This window comes from Diceros bicornis, chromosome 22, assembly GCF_020826845.1.
Source record: "Diceros bicornis minor isolate mBicDic1 chromosome 22, mDicBic1.mat.cur, whole genome shotgun sequence".
Lineage (NCBI taxonomy): Eukaryota > Metazoa > Chordata > Mammalia > Perissodactyla > Rhinocerotidae > Diceros > Diceros bicornis.
This window is the reverse complement of record NC_080761.1, coordinates 17,821,833-17,841,816: the sequence shown is the minus strand read 5'-3', so window position 1 is coordinate 17,841,816 and position 19,984 is coordinate 17,821,833. Positions and strand designations below refer to the sequence as shown.

General features: G+C 40.4%; 1 protein-coding gene across 3 annotated transcripts in view; it reads left to right on the top strand.

Moving 5' to 3' along the window:
- The window catches only part of PCSK5 (proprotein convertase subtilisin/kexin type 5), a 448,916-nt gene that overhangs the window by 284,245 nt on the left and 144,687 nt on the right, over positions 1-19,984 (top strand). The gene's annotated exons all lie outside the window — the stretch shown is intronic.

The window sequence follows — 19,984 nt, the reverse complement described above, 5'->3', positions numbered from 1 at the left end:
ACAGCCAGATTCATTGGGGTCCACCAATGTGTGTTCCGTTTCCCACTGACCATGCAGGTGCACATCGTGGAAATACTGGTTTAACTACTAGTGTGTTACTGCCTCGTTTATCTACAGAATATTATTAACTAGAACATAATGCTTTCAAAGTTTAAGTTAATGTTATATATTATGTATAAATATATATATTCATAATGAGATATATGTAATGGATAGTACAAAGTTTGGAGACTTAACAAATGCTCTAACCTTCTAGAGACAAAAGTCCTATCTTCTGTTTTGTTTTGTCTTTTATTTTTGATTAGTGATCCATTGTTAAATCCAAATCCACTTTTACTGAAAAATACTGTACATGTGTAAAATGTTCAGTTGTTTTTTTGTAAAATATAGTAGAATGGTTGTAATTGATACTGGCCAAAATCAATGTTATTCCATATTTTATTTTTTCTATTAAATTAACCTAAGTTCCTGTTTATTTGATCTGTTCATACCCATGGGTAAACATCTCTGAATGGGTGAGGTGATGAGAAACTTCTCTGTTTCCACATAGCAGCTGAATATGAAGGAAAGGGTGGAGATGAATGAAGCATCTAAAGAAAGATGGAAAAAAAAGGATGAGCAGAGATGGGAATTGAAAAGGAGGGAGAAAGTATCAGAACAATATGAGAAAGGAACAGGTTAGATTTGGTCATGGATGTATGTCAAATCTCGTTTTTAGAAAGCAGGTTGTGAAAAAAATCTATGAAAGTTTGGTGTAGTTTCCATCAAATTATGCAGATGCAATCTCCAGTGTGAGGGCCATCTGGGCTCTTTCTCTTTTCCCCCAAGGCATGGACTCCTGCACTTTCACCAGTGGGTGTGTGGAGGAGTGGAGACCAAGGGACTGGGCACTGTTTGGTGGTGAGTGTGAAAGGCTGTGTAAAGAGAAGAGGCCTTGCTGGCTTTGCTGATATCCTGTGTAATATTGACAGCGGCTGTATCCCTGGATGCCGAGAAGATGACTTTGTCTAAAATAAATCTCTCTCTAGTCCATGCCACCAAGTAGGACTGAATAGTTAGCAAAAAAAGAGAACAATGGATTATAGATGTTTTTGAACGCTGCTTGAGTTGCACTCTCTAGCCTTGAAGGCTCAATGCCCTGCCTTCTAGGAAAAGAAATGGGAATTCAGCAAAAGCAACAAATAGAGTTAGAATTAGGTTTAAAGATCTGGGGATATAAAAGAGTGCAAGAGAGCATCTGCTATCATGAAGTCCTGTTACGGGGATGGGGAGAAACTAATTTTGACTACTTACTATGTCCTGCACAATATGAGAATATAGAATATATACTACTGATGTAAAGATAGCCTCTCAATTCTCACAAGAACTCTGGAGCAGAGGTACACGTATCATCCTCTGTTTACAAATGAGAAAGCGGAGGCATATAGACTTGAAATCAATTGATTGGGATTACATAATCCAACTCAGAATAATAAAAACAAAATTTAACAGTAAGAAAATTAATTAATACCAAGTAGTGAATTCTAAATCTCAAATGAATGGGACACTAAGTTGTTACATTCAGACAGGCAGAAATTCCTTTGAATTGGACTGGTCAGGGCGAATTTCCTAGAGTGGGTGGAACCAGAATTGGGTTCTGGAGGATGGCTAAGGCTTTACTAAAGCAGATGGGACAAGAACGGGAAGAACATTACCAGAGAACTTGCTGCATAAGGGATGTTCAGGGGAGCAGTGAATCGTTTTAATGGATTTAATCTAATTAGTCCATTGCTACAAAGGACAATGGGTCAACATTTATTTGAGGGATGAGTCAGAAAGAATCTACATTTTTACATTCTCCAGAAGACAAATACTGTGCCCATCCTCTTCAACTCCCACACCCATGGAAGACCTTGCTAATCATCAGTATCCATCTGTGGATTGATCAAAATTTTCTCACTTTCCAGTATCAGGGGCTTATCATCACACTGCTGATCTCTTCTATCAGTTTCATCGTATGCCACTCAACAATCTGCCCTTCGTTTTAAGAAACTTGCAAACTGAGTACTTGGTAGAGAAGGGGAGGTGACTGTTGTAGTAACTACTAAGTTAAAATTTCTCAGTCAAGTGATCAAAACTTTAGGCACATCTGAGCCTGGAAATACTTAACACCTTATTCCTCTCATGTAGAAAGAATATCATGCAACTAAAATATTAGTAGGCATGCATTCTTACTTGCTTTCATATTGTCGTTCAGCTTCACACACGGGACAATGACAGCAGCATGGGGAGTCTGGAGAAAATTGGAGGCAATTTTAAACTCTGGCCTGGCCAGTTCAACACCCCCTCCTTCCATCCTCTAATGCAACATGGCAGAGGGAGCACAGAGGCCAGCTGCAGTTTGACCTCACCTGCCCAAGCTGGGCCCTGGGCCCCAAGTCAATATGTGTCTGTCTATGACACAAAATATAAACCTGCTTCTCTTCCCTGGTCGACGTCCATTTCCAAATGTTATTTTTGTTGCAAACTCATAAAATCTGAAGTTCTCAGCAGAATACTTTGGAGCCATTGACAAATTTAGCAGGGCATAGCCAAGATGGACTTAATTTCACTGTGGCTCCTTGGAGCTACTTGGCACCTAGAAATGGGGCTGTAATCCATATAATCATGTCTTCTCTCCATCATGAGAGGAGAAGATCGGGCCCAGAGTCAATTCTTGGGCAAGAAGGATGCAGTTAAGCAGCATCACTAAGTATCAGAGGGCCAGTCTGGGACCTGGGAGTGCCAGCAGCTACTCAGTCCCTGCAAGGGACTTAGAAGGATGTTTGACTGTCTTATTACTGAAGGATTTTCTTACAAGGTCTACTCTCTAAAGGGCAATTGTTTGGGGGCACTTTTTGCTTTTTCAGGGCCAGCTGTCAGGCAACAAAAGATATTTTGCATCCCCACTTCTAGAAATTTTCAGAAACATTCCCTGAGGCCTGAATTGTAAGATCTTTTTTCATTTTAGAAAAGAATACATTATTTTAAGAACACAATGTTTTAAGGCTGACAGAGTTTTACTAAAACGGCTTTATTTAATTTGGCCTACACAAAAATCAGAGGCCTATAGCGATTAACTTTCTGATGCAAGATTCACAGCTAGTAAGGGGTGTGGCTGGGATTCAAGCCCACAGCATCAACCTTCTGCATAACACTGCCTCCTTTTTAAGAGTGCCGGAGAAGAAACAAGTCCATATTACATTTGTTGCAAGGCAAGGGTAAGAGCCTTTTCCCAAGTGCAGATAGAAAGTGCACTGTATCCCTGGACTTGGCTTTTTCTCCTTATGAGCTCAAATTAATTGCTTTGAGTTCTTGTCATATACCAAGCTCTGAGGTCCTTCTTGCACTCTTCAAGCTTATAGTCTAAGGAGGGAAACAGACACAAAAACACATGGTTATAATATGAAGCTATTTAAGTGCCTTAAAAAAGGCATTAAAAATATGGTTGGGAATCCAGAGGAGCAAGCTCATTTTACCAATTAAGGTCCTATGCCCTTACACTACAAGCTTTACAAGGGACACTGGAAACGTAGGACACTACGTATCCATAAATACGTAGTGTGAAACATTAAAAATAGTTACTTCTAAAATGTGCGAAATAACATGTTATTTTAATTAAATACAAAATGCAATATGTCAAACTAGTCAATTGCAACTCAACTCTTAAGGAATCGCATATAGTTAAATTTAATGTAGGATAAACATGAATTTTAATATGTTTGATATGATGTGGGATGTACAAAGGTAGGAGAACCTAGGATCTCTTGGGATCTTAATATAACCCTGCAAAGGAGGGAGAAATTCACTATTCATGCTGGGGGCTGGGGGCACTATATTTATATGTATATTCCTGATCTCTTCCCTCAAGAATCACACCTGTAGATCCAAATAGCTACTGACATTTCCCTTCAGAAGTCTGTCATCTCAAAATTAACAGGTCCAAAATAGACTTCAGTCTCCCCAGTCCCCTAAACATTATTACCACCAAATCTCTCCCTTCTCAATAAACGGCATTACAGTACCATCCATCCACCCAGCTGCTCAAACCCAAAACCTAGGATTCCTCTTTTTTTGCCCCTAAATCCAATCCATCAACAAGGTCCCATTAACCACACCTCCACAGTACATCTCTCAATGGTCTGCTACCCAGCCCATGGCTGTAATCCTGGGTCAAAGCACCATCATCTCCATCCTGGACTGCAGGAACCTCCTAACTAGGCTCCCTACTTGTTTCCCCTCCTTTCTCTTTTCTCTTTTTTCTCTTGTCCCCCATCCATTCTCCACAGATAGCAGAGTGCTATTACAAATACAAAATCAGATCTCGTCCCCTAATCCCTACTCACTCAGAATAAAAGCTGAACTCCTTACCTGAGATCTTTCTCATCTCTTCTCATGCCTCCTTCCTCATTGCTCATCATGTTCTAGTTACACCAAATTTCTCTTTGTTCTTCAAACAAAACTAGCTTATTTGTGCATCAAGACCGCTGCTCTTCACACATAGCTAGTTTCTGCTCATCCTACAGGTCTTAGTTCAAAAATAGCTTCCTCAGAAAGCAGCTCACTCCACCCTTCACCCCACACCTGACCACCTATTTTGGTCCTTCGTAGCACTTATCACAACATGACATTCTATGGTTCATTTACTTGTTTATCGTCAGTCTCTCCCACTGGAACGTCAGCACCATGAGAGCTGGTGTTTTGTCCATCCTGTTCACAGCTCTGTCTTATATGTCTAACACAGTGCCTTGCTTAATAAATATTTGTGGGATGAACGAAAAAAAAGACTTCAGAGAGAAATGGAATTTGACCTGAGTCTTGAAGGATGAGCAGGAATTTGTAAATCAAAGATGGCGAGGATGTTTAAGAAGAATATGTGAGACAGAACAGGTACAAAGACACAACACCCTCAAAGGGCTTGTGGACTGTGATGGCAGCAAGTGGGCAGCATCGGCAGCTGGAGGGAGGGGATGAAAAGACCACTGAGGCCAACTTGCAAAGGGCCTTGGATGGGCTGTTGCCCTTCCTCCACCTCCTTGTCACCAGAGTCATCAACCCTCTTTTCAGAGAGGCTAATTGGCTTGCTCAAGGACCCCACCAAGTCAACTCGTGGCTTCCTGCCAACATATTCAGGAAGCATTCATTCAGACAGGACGCTGAGGAGGCTGTATTTGCTTCAGTCCTCAGGGGATTGATGGCCACGTTGAGCCAGCTAAATGAAAGGACAGGGTACTAAGCAGAGCTGAGCTGTCAGGTGAGCTCACATGAGAGGAGGCAGCCCAGAGCCCCTCTTCACTGTGACGTCCATGGCCAGAGCAACAAACAGGCAAGAACTATTGGCAAGACTAGACTTGGGGACAAGAGCCTGCTGAGAATCTTCTTTTCCTTCTAAGAGAAAACCCTTTGCCCTCTAAACTGTCATTACCAGAGAGGAGCAAATGGAAAGCAAGTATGTGCTAGTACTTCCCTTCCCTAACAGTGAGAACAATGATAATAATAATAACTCCCATATACAGAGTACTTCCTGTGTGCTAAGCATTGTGCTAAATACTTTATATGGGTTATTTCATTCAATAGTCTCAATAGCCTGATTTTATCCTCTTTTTAAAGGAAGCAGATAAGGTAAATACCTAAGGTACCCCAGTGGTAAATGAAAGACCTGGGATTAATTTAAACCCAGACAATCTGATATCAGAGTCTCCAGAAGGAGAAATACAAGAGATAAGGAAGATGTCTGTCAAAACAACCTTCAGGCCATGACCACCGAGCTTGCATCAAGATTATATATTTTAGCTGGCGGTGTCTGGCCCAGGATCCATGTTGTCTCTTGTGAATAGAGCAACCCCCCACCCAGGACTACACACTATGGCCACCCAGCGCTTTGTGTGACCAGCCAGGAGTAGATATCAATATAATCACGAGAATTAGTAGTGACCAATGGGCCATGTGGGCAAAAGAAATCAGAATGGACCCAAGGGAAATGAGGCAGTATCTGTTAAGAAATGAGAAGGTGATGCCTCCTTTCATGCTAATTTTTCTTTGTCTGGGAAGCCATTTGCATTCTCTAGCCCCCGGTGAAATGAGGAAGAAATAGAATGGAGATACAGGCAACACGGAGAAACATTACGATGCTGACATCATCATATAATATAAATTCTGTGAGCTCCTTTGACAAATCTGGTAAGACATAAATTCTTTCCAGGTGGTATTAAACAGGATTTTCTTGCCACCTGAATCATAGCTGTTACAATATAATAAAAGCTAAACTATCGAGAAAATACAGTGCTTTTTACTATGTATAGGAATGTGACTTTTAATTGTGTCATGAGAAGAGCCACAAATCTGAGAGAAACCAGGAGTCATCTTGGCCATATTGTCTCCCACTCCCACATCTGATCCGTCAGCAAGTCAAGACAATTCTACCTCCAAAATATATCTAAGATCCAATTTCTGTTCTTCACCTCTACTGCCCCTGTCCTAGTCCACACCACCCTGGGTGAGGCTACTTCCCACATTAGCTGTTGCAACACCTCCTAACTAGCCTCACTGAACACACTTGTGTCCACACTCCACATGTCCTCACCTTCTTCCTCAAATCCAGTCTACACAGCGGTCAGAAGGCTCTTTTTAAAAATTCAAAGCTAATATGAGACTCTACCGTTTAAAGCCCTCCTGTGGCTTCCCATTTATCCTAGGATAAAGTCAAAATTCCTTTCAATGGCCATCACAGCCATAGTCAATCTGACCCACCCCAATCTCTCTAAATTCATCTCAGGCCATTCTCTCCCTCTCTTCATATTTTCCAGCCACACTGACTTTCCCTGATTCCTCTATTCTGCTTTGTGCCTTGGAACTTTCCCACATGCCATCCCTCAACTTCAATGCTAGCCCATCTCTAATCCTCTACACCTGGCTAACACTTACTTGTTATCTGGGCCTCAGTTTAAATGGCACTTCTTCATTTCCTGATCCTTCTAGACAAGGTTAGATCTTTTTCTTTTGGTGAGGAAGATTAGCCCTGAGCCAACATCCGTTGCCAATCCTCCTCTCTTTGCTGAGGAAGATTGGCCCTGGGCTAACACTCGTGCCCATCTTCCTCTACTTTGTATGTGGGATGCCTGCCACAGCTTGATAAGCAGTGGGTAGGTCTGCGCCTGAGATCTGAACCTGCAAACCCTGGGCCACCAAAGCGGAGTGCGCGCACTTAACCACTACGCCACAGGGCTGGCCCCAAGGTTAGATCTTTTTATTATGAGCTCTCATGGAAGCCTCGATTTTTCCTTCATACCAATTATATTATAAATATTTAGTTAATTGTAGGAGTATTTGTTTGATGTAATTCTCACCACAAAGTTTGTTCCATGGGGGACAGCTAAATGCCTTATATCTCATGAATCTAGCAAAATGTCTCTCATAGAGTAGGTACTCGATAACTCTTGGATCAATAGATGAATAAGTCAAAGAATGAATAATTAAGTGAATAATTGAGTAAATGACAAGGAGGAAATAACCCTGGCCCAGACTCTGGGACAACTAAGGCCTGAGGGGCAGGCTTCTAATTAAACACATATCTGGGCCCACATAATCGTCTCCAAATACCTCAGAAGGTGGGCACTATCTTTGTGCTCTCACTCTACGGGACTCTGGAGCACCAGTATCTCCCAGAGAGGAGCTTTTACATGTGTCTGGTGCCCTGATTTTTGTAACTGCAGCCCAAGGGACGCCCCTTGATCGGCTAGCTCTGGTGGCTAGCAGGGCTTGCATTCTTGGGTCACATGGGACTATAACAAATAGCGAGACATTTCTTAGCAGGCTACCACCCCCAGGGCACCTGTGCAGAGAGCAGACTGAAACACATCCCCAGTCTTTCTGTGAAAGAAGGCTATACATTTGCTTGGAGCTTCGACCTGAGGAGCAGGCTTCTGGTATGGCACACACCTAGGGACCTACCTAGATGCACTCCTGGGACAGAGGCTGGTGGATGTCATCTTCTTGCTCTCCGGCTGCCTCACTCCAAGTGGCCCGTATTTCCCAGAAAGGAACTTATATACTATCTGGCATCCTGATTTTTTGTGACTACCACCCAGGGGACACGTCTAGATTGCCTGGCTCTGGTAGCCAGTGGGACTTATGCCTATAGTCCCACAGGACTGTATATATTTGCATACTTCAAAAGCTGCTGCCTAAGGGTCTAGCTTCCAATCAGCCTGAATCTAGCTGCTGTCTGAGATCCTCCCCTTTGGGACACTGACATGTCTTGGTGTGCCCTCAACTGCTGGGATCCACTTAAAAATAAAATAGGCTGCTTGGACAATCACAGAGGTTTGAGAGACAACCAAGAGTGAGGGCAGGGTTGAACGATAAGTTTCATCTCCTACACAAAGTCACTCCTTCGAAACTAGGAGAGGTGGCTGTATTATCTTATGCATAGAAACCAACACAGGGAGTCAAGCAAAATGAAAAAATGGAGGAAATATGTTCCAAATGAAAGAACAAGATCAAACCTCAGAAAAAGTCCTTAATGAAATGGAGATAAGTTTACCTGATAAAGAGTTAACATAATGGTCATAAATATGTTCACCAAACTTGGGAAGAGAATGGATGAACACAACGAGAACTTCAACAAAGAGACAGAAAATATAAGAGAGTACCAAATAGAAGTCACAGAGTGAAGAATACTATAGCTAAACTAAAAAATACACCAAAAGGGTTCAACAGCAGACTAGGTGAAGCAGAAGAAAGGGTCAGTGAACTCAAAGACAAAGCAGGGGAACTCACCCAATTAGAGAAGCAAAAAGAAGAAAGAATGCAAAAAGTGAAGATAGCTTAAGGACCTTATGAGACAGCATCAAGCAGAACAAAATTCACATTATAGAGGTCCCAAAATAAGAAGAGAGGGAGAAAGGGGCAGAGAACTTACCTGAAGAATAATGATTGAAAAATTCCCTAACTTGGGGAAGGAAACAGACATCCAGATCCAGGAAGCCCACAGAATTCCAAACAACATGAACCCAAAGAGACCCATACCAAGACACATTACAATTAACATGTCAAAAGTTAAAGACAAGGAGAGAATCTTAAAAGCAGCAAGAGAAAAATAACTTGTTATGTACAATAGAACCCCCATAAGACTATCAGCAGATCTTTTAGCATAAACTTTCCCGCCAGAAGGGAGTGAAATGAAATATTTAAAATGCTGAAAGAAAAAATTGTCAACCAAGAATACCCTACCTGGCAAAGTTGTCATTCAGAATTGAAGGAGAGAGAAAGAGTTTTCCAGACAAACAAAAGCTAAAGATGTTCATCACCACTAGACCAGCCTTATAAGAACTGTTAAAAGGACTTCTTTAAGCTGAAAAGAAATGGTGCTAATTAGTAACAGGAAAACCTATGAAAGTATAAATCTCACTGGTAAAGAGAAAAATATAGTAAAATTTAGAATAATCTAATGTTGTAAAGACAGTGAATTAATCACTTATAAAGCTAGTATGAAGGTTAAAAGACAAAAGAAGTAAAAATAGGTATAACTAAATAACTTGTTAAGGGATACACAAGATAAAAGACATAAATTGTGACATCAAAAATGTAAAATTGTAAGGGGGAGTAAAAAATATAGAGGTTTAGAATGTATTCAAACGTAAGTTGTTATCAACTTAAAATAGGCTACTATAAATATAAGTTGTTATAATGTAAGCCTCATGATAACCACAAAGCAAAAACCTATAGTAGATACAGAAAAGATAAAAAGAAAGGAATCTAAGAATACCACTACAGAAAATCATAAAATCACAAAGGAAGAGACCAAGGGAAAAAGAAAGAAATGGAGGAACTTCAGGGGCCCGTCCAGTGGTGTGGCAGTTAAGTTCATGTGCTCCACATCAGTGGCCCAGGGTTCGCAGGTTCAGATCCCGGGTGCGGACCTACTCATCACTCATCAAGCCATGCTGTGGCAGGCGTCCCACATATAAAGTAGAGGAAGATGGGCACAGATGTTAGCCCAGGGCCAATCTTCCTCAGCAAAAAGAGGAGGATTGGCAACAGATGTTAGCTCAGGGCTAATCTTCCTCAAAAAAAAAAAGAATTAAAAAAAAATTTAGGGCCAGCCCCGTGGGTTGGTGGTTAGGTGCACGTGCTCTGCTACTGGCAGTCTGGGTTCAGATCCCAGGTGTGCACCAACGCACCGCTTGTCCAGCCATGCTGAGGCTACGTCCCACATACAGCAACTAGAAGGATGTGCAATTATGACATATAGCTATCTACTGGGGCTTTGGGGAAAAAAAAGGAGGAGGATTGGCAATAGATGTTAGCTCAGAGCTGGTCTTTCTCAGCAAAAAGAGAGGAGGATTAGCACGGATGTTAGCTCAGGGCTGATCTTCCTCACACACACACACACACACAAAAATTAAAAAATAAAGAAAGAAATGGAGGAACTACAAAAGATCCAGAAAATAATTAACAAAATGGCAATAAGTACATACCTATCAAAAATCACTTTAAATGTATGTGGACTAAATTCTTCAATCAAAAGACATAGAGTGACTGAATGGATAAATAAAAAAGACCCATCTATCTGCTGCCTACATGAAACTCACTTCAGATTTAAGGACACACATGAACTGAAAGTGAAGGCACGTAAATGGAAACCGAGAGAAAGCTGTGATAGCTTTACTTATATCAGACAAAATAGACTTTAAAACGAAAACAGTAATAAGAGACAAAGAAGGCCATTACATAATGATAAATGGGTCAATCTAACAAGAGGATGTAATATTTGCAAATATTTATGCACCCAACAAAGCAAATATTAACAGACCTAAAGAAAGAAACAGACAGCAATACAATAATAGTAGGGGACTTTAATACTCCACTTACATCAATGGATAGATCATCTAGACAGAAAATCAATAAGGAAACGACCTTACATGACGTGTTAGACCAGATGGACTTCACAGACATACAGAGCATTCCATCTAAAAACAACAGAATACACATTTTTCTCAAGTGCACATGGTGCATAGTCTAGGACGGATCATATGTTATGCCACAAAACAAGTCTTAATAAAGTTAAGAAGATTGAAATCATATCAACCATCTTTTCCAAACACAATGGTGTAAAATTAGAAATCATTTACAAGAAGAAAAGTGGAAAATTCACAAATATGTGGAGATTAAACAACATTCTACTGAACAACCAATGGATCAAAGAAGAAATCATAGGAGAAATCAAAAATACCTTGAGAGAAATGAAAATGGAAACACAACATACCAAAACTTATGGGATGCAGCAAAAGAAGTTCCAAGAGGGAAGTTCACAGCAACAAATACCTACACCAAGAAAGAAGAAAAATCTCAAATAAACAACCTAACTTTACATCTAAAGGAACCAGAAAAAGAAAAAATGTAGCCCAAAGTTAGCAGAAGGAAGAAAATAACAAAAATCAGAGCACAAATAAATGAACTAGAGACTAAAAATACGATAGAAAAGATCAATAAAACTGACAGCTGGTTCTTTAAAAAGATAAACAAAATTGACAAACCTTTAGCTAGACTTATCAAGAAACAAAGAGGACTCAAATACATAAAATCAGAAATGAGAGAGGAAACATTACAACCAATACCACAGAAAAACAAGGATCATGAGAGACTACTATGAACAATTATATGCCAACAGATTGAATAATCTAGAAGAAATGGATAAATTCCTAGGAATATACAACCTACCATGACTGAATTATGAAGAAATAGAAAATCTGAACAGATTGATTACTAGTAAAGAGATTGAATCGGTAATCAAAACCTCCCCACAAAGAAAACTCCAGGATCAGATGGCTTCACTGGTGAATTCTTCCAAACATTTAAAGAAGAATTAATACTAATCCTTCTCAAACTCTTCCAAAAAACAGAAGAGGAGGGAGTACTTCCAAACTCATTTTATGAGGCTAGCATTACCCTGATACCAAAACCAGACAAGGACACCTTAAGAATATAAAATTACACACCAATATCCCTGATGAATATTAATGCAATATTAGCAAACCAAATTCAACAATACATTAAAAGGATGATACATCATGGTAAAGTGGGATTTATACCAGGGATACAAGGATGGTTCAACATCCACAAATCAATCAATGTGATACACTACATTAACAAAATGATCAAAATCATATGATCATCTCAATAGATACAGAAAAAAACATTTGACAAAATTCAACATCCATTTATGCTAAAAAGTCTCAACAAAATGGGTATAGAGGGAATGTACCTCAACATGATAAAGTCCGTATATGACAAGCCCACAGCTAACATCATACACAATGGTGAAAAGCTGAAAGCTTTTCCTCTAAGATTGGGAACAAAACAAGAATTCCCACTGTTGCCAGTTTTAGTCAACATAGTATTGGAAGTCCTAACCAGAGCAATTAGGCAAGAAAAATAAATAAAAGGCATCCAAATTGGAAAGGAAGAAGTAAAACTGTCACATTTGCAGATGACATGATTTTATATATATAGAAAACCCCAAAGACTCCACCAAAAAGGTGTTAGAATAAATTAATTCAGTAAAGTTGCATGATACAAAATCAATATACAAAAATCTGTTGCATTTCTATACACTAATAATTAACTATCAGAAAAAGAAATTAAGAAAATAATTCAATTTAAAAATGTATCAAAAAGAATAAAATACCTAGGAATAAATTTAACCAAGGAGGTGAAAAACATGTACACTGAAAACTATAAGACATTGATGAAAGAAATTGAAGAAGAAACAAATAAATGGAAAGATATTCCATGCTCATGGATTAGAAGAATATTGTTCAAATATCCATACTACCCAAAGCAGCCTACAGGTTCAGTGCAATCCCTAGCAAAATTCCAATTGCATTTGCCACAGAAATAGAACAAAAAAATCCTAAAATTTGTATGGAACCACAAAAACCCCCAAATGGCCAAAGCAATCTTCAGAAAAACAAGCAAATCTGGAAGCATCATGCTCCCCATTTCCAAACTGTATTACAAAGCTATAGTAATCTATACAGTATGATATTCACATAAAAACAGAGACCTAGATCAATGGAACAGAATAGAGAGCCCCAAAATAAACCAACAGATGTGTGGTCAATTAATTTATGACAAAGGAGCCAAGAATATACAATGCAGAAAGGAAAAACTCTTCAATAAATGGTGTTGGGAAAACTGGACAGCCACAAACAAAAGAATGAAACTGGACCACTATCTTACACCCTACACAAAAACTAAGTGAAAAAGGATTAAAGAGTTGAATGAAGACCTGGAGCCATAAAATTCCTAGGAGAAAACATAGGTAGTAAGCTCTTTGACACAGGTCTTGGTGGTGATTTTTTAAATCTGACACCAAAAGCAAAGGTAACAAAAGTGAAAATAAATAAGTGGGACTATATCAAACTAAAAAGCTTCTGCACAGTAAAGGAAACCATCAACAGAATGAAAAGGTAACCTACCAAATGGGAGAAAATATTTGCAAATCATATATCTGATAAAGGATTAATATCCAAAAAAATATAAAGACCTCATACAATTCAATGGCAAAAAAACAAAAACAAAAATCCAATTAAAAAATGAGAGAAGATCTGAATAGACATTTTTCCAAAGAAGACATACAGATGGCCAACAGGTATATGAAGAGGTGCTCAACATCACTAATCATCAGAGATATGCAAATCAAAACCGTAATGAGATATAACCTCATGCCTGTTAGAATGGTTGTTATCAAAAAGACAAGAAATAACAAGTGTTGGCGAGGATGTGAAGAAAAGGGAACCATTATGCACTGTTGGTGGGAATGTAAATTGGTGCAGCCACTATGGAAAACAGTATGTAGGTTCCTCAAAAAATTATAAACAGAACTACCATATGATCCAGCAATTCCACTTCTGGGTATATAACTGAAGGAAATGAAATCACTATCTCAAAGAGACTTATGCACCCCCATGTTCATTGCAGCATTATTTTCTATAGCCAAGATATGGAAACAACCTAAGCATCCATTGATGGATGAATGATAAAAGAAATGTGGTATATAACACACTGGAATATTATTCAGCCATAAAAAAGTAAATATTGCCATCTGCAACAAGATGTTGGGACCTTGAGGGCATTTGCTAAGTGAAATAAGTCAGACAGAGAAAGAAAAATAAAGTATACTCTCACTTATATGTGGAAAACCAAAAAAAAAAAAAAAAAAAAACCCAACTCATAGATTGGTGGTTGCCAGCGGCAAAGGGTGGGTGAAATTGGATGAAGGGGGTCAAGGGGTAACAATTTCCAATTATAAAATAAATAAGTCATGGGAAAGTAATGGACAGCATGGTGACTATAGTTAAGAACACTGAATTGCACATTTGAAAGTTCCTAAGAGAGTAGATCTTACAAGTTCTCATCACAAGAAAAAAATATGCTAACAAACATTAACTAGACTTATTGTGGTGATCATTTTGCAATATACACAAATATCAAATCATTATGTTATATGCCTGAAACTAATGTGGTATGTCAATTATACCTCAAGAAAATAAAATAGAAAATTTCTAAAAATTAAAAAAAAAAAAGGAAAACCAATACAATTAGACCAGACCTACTCAATCAGAATATGCCCTTTTGCACGATTCCAAGATGAACTATGAGCACATTAAAGTTTAGGAAGCACTGCTGTGGATGGACACTTCTTTCCTGAGTTTGAGAAGCCTACCCTTGATTTCTTGAGAGCCACTACTGCAAAGTTCATGTTCTTAAAGGATATTCACTGAGAAATTACCCAGCTGAATACCAGTTCTTGGCTGGCCATTAACCAGCAGAGCTGAGGCAAGTTAGCACTTTAGATCAAAGAGATAACTAACGAGCAGTTGAATGTTCTGATCCCCAGCCCAAGCCTGATAGATCCAGGCTATTTGGCTGAAGACGTGAATTAGGGATTTGTACAGGCTCCCCAACACTGGCTCTCAGCAGTTATCAGGCAACAAAGTCTGTCTGTAGCTGCTTGAACAACCCAGCCAGCTCACCGGTACGCTCTGCCTGGGTACCATTTGTGCTGAGATGGAGGACTCACTTCCGTCCTTGTGACCACTTTCCATGCCTGTTCTCCTAAATGGGCTGCATGATTGGCCTTATTTTTGGCAGATGGACAAAGGTGAGGCTTATCCTTCTCTGCTTCCCTTACTGCAGATTTAACTTCATCATTGGCTTACTGATCCCCAGCTTTAGGTCAGGCACTGCGCTAATGGCTTCTGTGTTCATTACTCCGCAATGGGGTTGTCCCCATTCCAAGGAATCAGAAGATTAGAGTGGTCAATTGCTCTCTCAAGGTCATATAATCAGCCAAGTTTTGTCCCTCCAAGTCCAGCACTCTTCCTTTGACAGCAGAGCTGCCCCTGACTGTTCCTCTTCTTTCCACATCCCAGCCCTCTAAGTCCTTCTAGCCAGGCAGTGCATCCCCTCCCGCCCCCACCCATTTATGTAGTTACAAGTGGAGACTGAGTTGAATCTATGATATTTTACTAAAGAAGTCTCTATCCATCTCAACTTAAATGAGTCTCTATCCATCCTTTCCAAGAGATAGCTCAATGTCATAGTTAAAATCACAGAATCTGGAAGGAGGCTTCCTGGATTCAAATCTTAGCCCTGTCACTTACTAGCTATGTGATCTTAGGAAATATGCTTAACCTGTCTGTGCCTCTGCTTCCCCATTTGTAAAATAAGGATGATGATAATTGTATCTCTCTTCTAGAGATTTGTAAGGATTAAATGACTTAAAATGATTAAAGCACTTAGAACAGTGCCTGTACGCATTAGATACACTTTGTGGTGGTTATTATTCTTACCTGAGCCAGAAATTTTGGATCCATCTTTGACCCTTCCTTCTTGCACTATATCTGATCTATCCCCAAATCTAGTTAATTTACCTCTTGAATATCTCTTGAGTCTGTCCTGTTCCCTCCATCCCCACCATTACACACTAGGTTAGCTACTTGCCATCATCATCATCACTTGCCAAAAGCAATCTGCAAACCACTCTCCTGAACCCTCTCCAGTCCCTGCTTTACAAAGAAGCCAAAGTGATGTTTTCAAAATGCAAACCTGATCACAACACTGTCCTGCTGAAATCTGTCATTTTGGAGATAAATACAGGATGCTTTAAGGTCTGCAAGACTCTGCAAGTTCTCCCCCAACACCTCCAGTTCTTTTCTTTCTCCCCATCTCCCTGTCTCCCTTCCGTCCACTCTGACCTTCTTTCAGCCCCTCACATTGACTGAGCCTCCTGTCATGTGGAACCTTTGCAGACATGGTGTCCCCTGCTCCCACCCCCTAGGCCCAGTTAACTCCTCCCACAGCCCTGCAGGAGTCACAAGTTCACATTGGCTTTTGTGATTATTTGCTTGATGTCTGTCTCCCACTCCAGACCGTATGTTCCATGAGGGCAGGAACCGCATTTGCTTTTTCTCAGCATTCTATCCTCCATGCTTAGCACAGTTACTGGCACATAATATTTGCTCAGTAAATAGTTTTTAAATGAATGAAAGAATGAATGAACGAAAATACTGTGGCGCAATTGTAAAGGCAGGACAAGTAAGGTGTTGTTGCTTCTGTTGGTTTTGAGAATTAAATTATGTAAGATCAAAAACTTCAAGTCACTGACTGGATAACTGTTGAGTTGATGCAGCCCTTGCCCGCACGTTGCAATCTATGTTGGAAGCAGCTGAATGAGCAAAAGAGGAGCAACCGGAAGTTCGTTCAGCAACAGTGTCATCTTGAAATATACAAGTCTAAAGGGTTATATAAAAACTGGAAGCTGAAAAATGGTCTTTCCTCATTTTCACTACTCAGTATCTATTATTTCTTCAGGGCTACTGTCTAGAAAGATTTTCTCTTGATGTTTTTTTCCCCACCAAAATATACACACCTTAGTTTGCTACTATCCCAGTAGTAGGTTAGACCTTACTGTCCTTTGCCCTTAATCAACCTTCACTTCTCCACTCCAGCTCTGTGGGAGTAAAACATGATGATCCAGAATTGGAGAATGAAGACCCACCTATGCTGTTCCCACAGAACACAGTACGAGGAGGTGGCGAGACATTCACAAACCATGGAGGGCTTCTTGAGGTGGACTGGGGCACCTTGACCTCTGATATCTGTGCCAGAAAGGAAGCTGACTAATAGATATATCATCCAGGAACGTCCAAGCTCACTAAATCCTCACGAGGCCAGGAGAACATGGAGGCCTGAAACCCTCCTCCAGAACCTAGCTCAGGCCCTGCCCCATTCTGTGGTGTGTGTTCCCTGGGCTTCTGACCATTCTGTCTGTCTTGTAAGCTCCGAGAACAGAGGGACAATATAGCACCAAGAATTCCAGATACAGACAGATGCACTAAAAATGCAGCTAATGATGTCAACAGAAACAACATCAGTCTCCTTTTGTTGTTTCAGGCTAATTATCAGACAAGTCTAAAACAGAAGAGAGATGATGTTTATCCGTATCTTACTAAGTGTTTCATCTCAAACTCACTCTCCAGGCAGTCAGCAGAATTTCTCATGCTGCTGGAGCCCCCTCCTCCTCTCTCCTATACCCTCCATTGAAAGGCTTTATGCCGTAGCCACCAAGATGTCCAGGATGGCAATCTGGAATGTTCTTGCACCGTGCACATTGGCCACTTTCTAACAGTTGTGCTGAGCGGTAACTCAGAGTAACACACATCCTGAGCCTGGTCCAAGATGGCGATTGTCCTTCCAAAGCACTATAAGAAGAACAGTATAGTGCAGTGGTTCTCAACCTTGATCAGGCCTCACAATCACCTGGAGAGCTTGTTCCAAACACCCCCACCCTCCCCCCACCCCGACTCCAGAGTCTCTGATTCAGCAGGTTCCAGGTGGAAGCTGAGCATTTGCATGTCTAACAAATCCCCAGGCGACACTGATGCTGCCGTCTCCACCACGAGAACCACTGGCACTGATGGTAGCACAGACCTAGTAATTAGACCAGAGAGACCCGGGTTCAAGTCCCAGCTCTTCCATTCACCATGTAACCTTGGATAAACAACTTTATCTCTCTAACCCTCACTTTCCTCATCTATAAACAAGAAGTAATAGCACCATGGCTAAACATGGATTAAATATGGAGGATTAAATATGACGATACACAGTGATACATGTGGGTGCATACAAAGCACCCCTCCTCCCTCCCTTCCCCCGCCCCACACCCCTCCCCCACTCTTCCACAACTACAGGATGTTCCCTGTGACTCTCCTGGCAGGGCTGCTGTCGGACATTTGGGTGTTGGGTTGGGCAGGGCACAGGCCTCAAGCTGCCTTTTTTCAGAAATGTCCTGCCTACAAGGGCAGTGCTAAGGTGAGCGTCAGAATGCTCCTCGGCCCACCTCCCAGAGGACGAACAAGGCTATTGCTTGACACTTCTCCCACAAGAATGACATCCCATTTGGCTTTCTGCCCTGAGACTAAGATGTTAAATGACTCATCCTAAACCACACAGCTCTTAACGGTAGAACTCTGGAGTCAGGACAAACACATCAGCTAACTCTTCTATTTCTAACTTGCATTTGGAATCTTGGTGTATTAGTTTCCTATGGCTGCTGCAACAAATGACCACAACTTGGTGGCTTAAAACATTATATATTTACTCTCTTACAGTTCTGGAGGTCAGAAGTTGGCAATGGGTCTCACTAGGTAGAAACCAAGGTGTCATTAGGGTCAGCCTCCCAGAGAGTCTGGGGGAGAAACTGTCTCCTTTTCTTCTGGTGTCTAGAGCTGTATTTCTTGCATTCCTTGGTTTATGGTGCCTTCCTCCATCTTCAAGGCCAGCAGTAGAATCTTTAAATCTCTCTCTCTGCTGAGTTCATTGTATTACCTTCTTCTGTAGTAAAATCTCCCTCTATTTCTCTCTTACAAAGATGTTTGGGCCCACCCTGATAATCCAGGATAATCTCCCCATCTCAAGATCTTTAATTTAACCACACCTGCAAAATCTCTTTTGTCATATAAGGTAACATTCACAGGTTCCAGGGGTGTCTCCTGGGAGCCATTATTCAGCCTACCACACTTGGAGAGGTCCTCTAACCCTCTTAGCCACCATTTTTTCATCAGTAAAATAGAAATAATAATATACCCTCATGAGGGTGTTGCTGTGCGGTACACTTTTTTTTTTTAATTTTTTGTTTATTGCAGTAACATTGGTTTATAACATTGTATAAATTTCAGGTGTACATCATTATACTTCTATTTCTGCATAGATTACATCATGTTCACCACCCAAATACTAATTACAACTCATCACCACACACCTGTGCCGAATTATCCCTTTCGTCCTCCTCCCTCCCCCCTTCCCGTCTGGTAACCACCAATCCAATCTCTGTCCCTATGTGTTTGTTTATTGTTGTTATTATCTACTACTTAATGAAGGAAATCATACGGTATTTGACCTTCTCCCTCTGACTTATTTCACTTTGCATAATACCCTCAATGTCCATCCATGTTGTCACAAATGGCTGGATTTCATCATTTCTTATGGCTGAGTAGTATTCCATTGTGTATATATACCACAGCTTCTTTATCCGTTCGTCCCTTGACGGGCACTTAGGTTGCTTCCAAGTTTTGGCTATTGTGAATAACGCTGCAGTGAACACAGGGGTGCATGTATCTTTATGCATTGGTGTTTTCAAGTTCTTTGGATAAATACCCAGCAGTGGAATAGTGCGGTACACTTTAAATCGCTAAAGGAATGTTCACTGGATTGTTAAATGCTTCCTGCTTCTCTTTTGTGTTTATTTGACATTAATTCACTAACTCTATTCATTTACCCACCTTTTATTAAACACTTACTATGTGCCAAGTATTGTGCTAGGCACACAGGATATAATATAATGAGGAATCCTGCCTGGATGGGTTTTATACTGTAATAGAGACAGATGAATGCTAGAGAG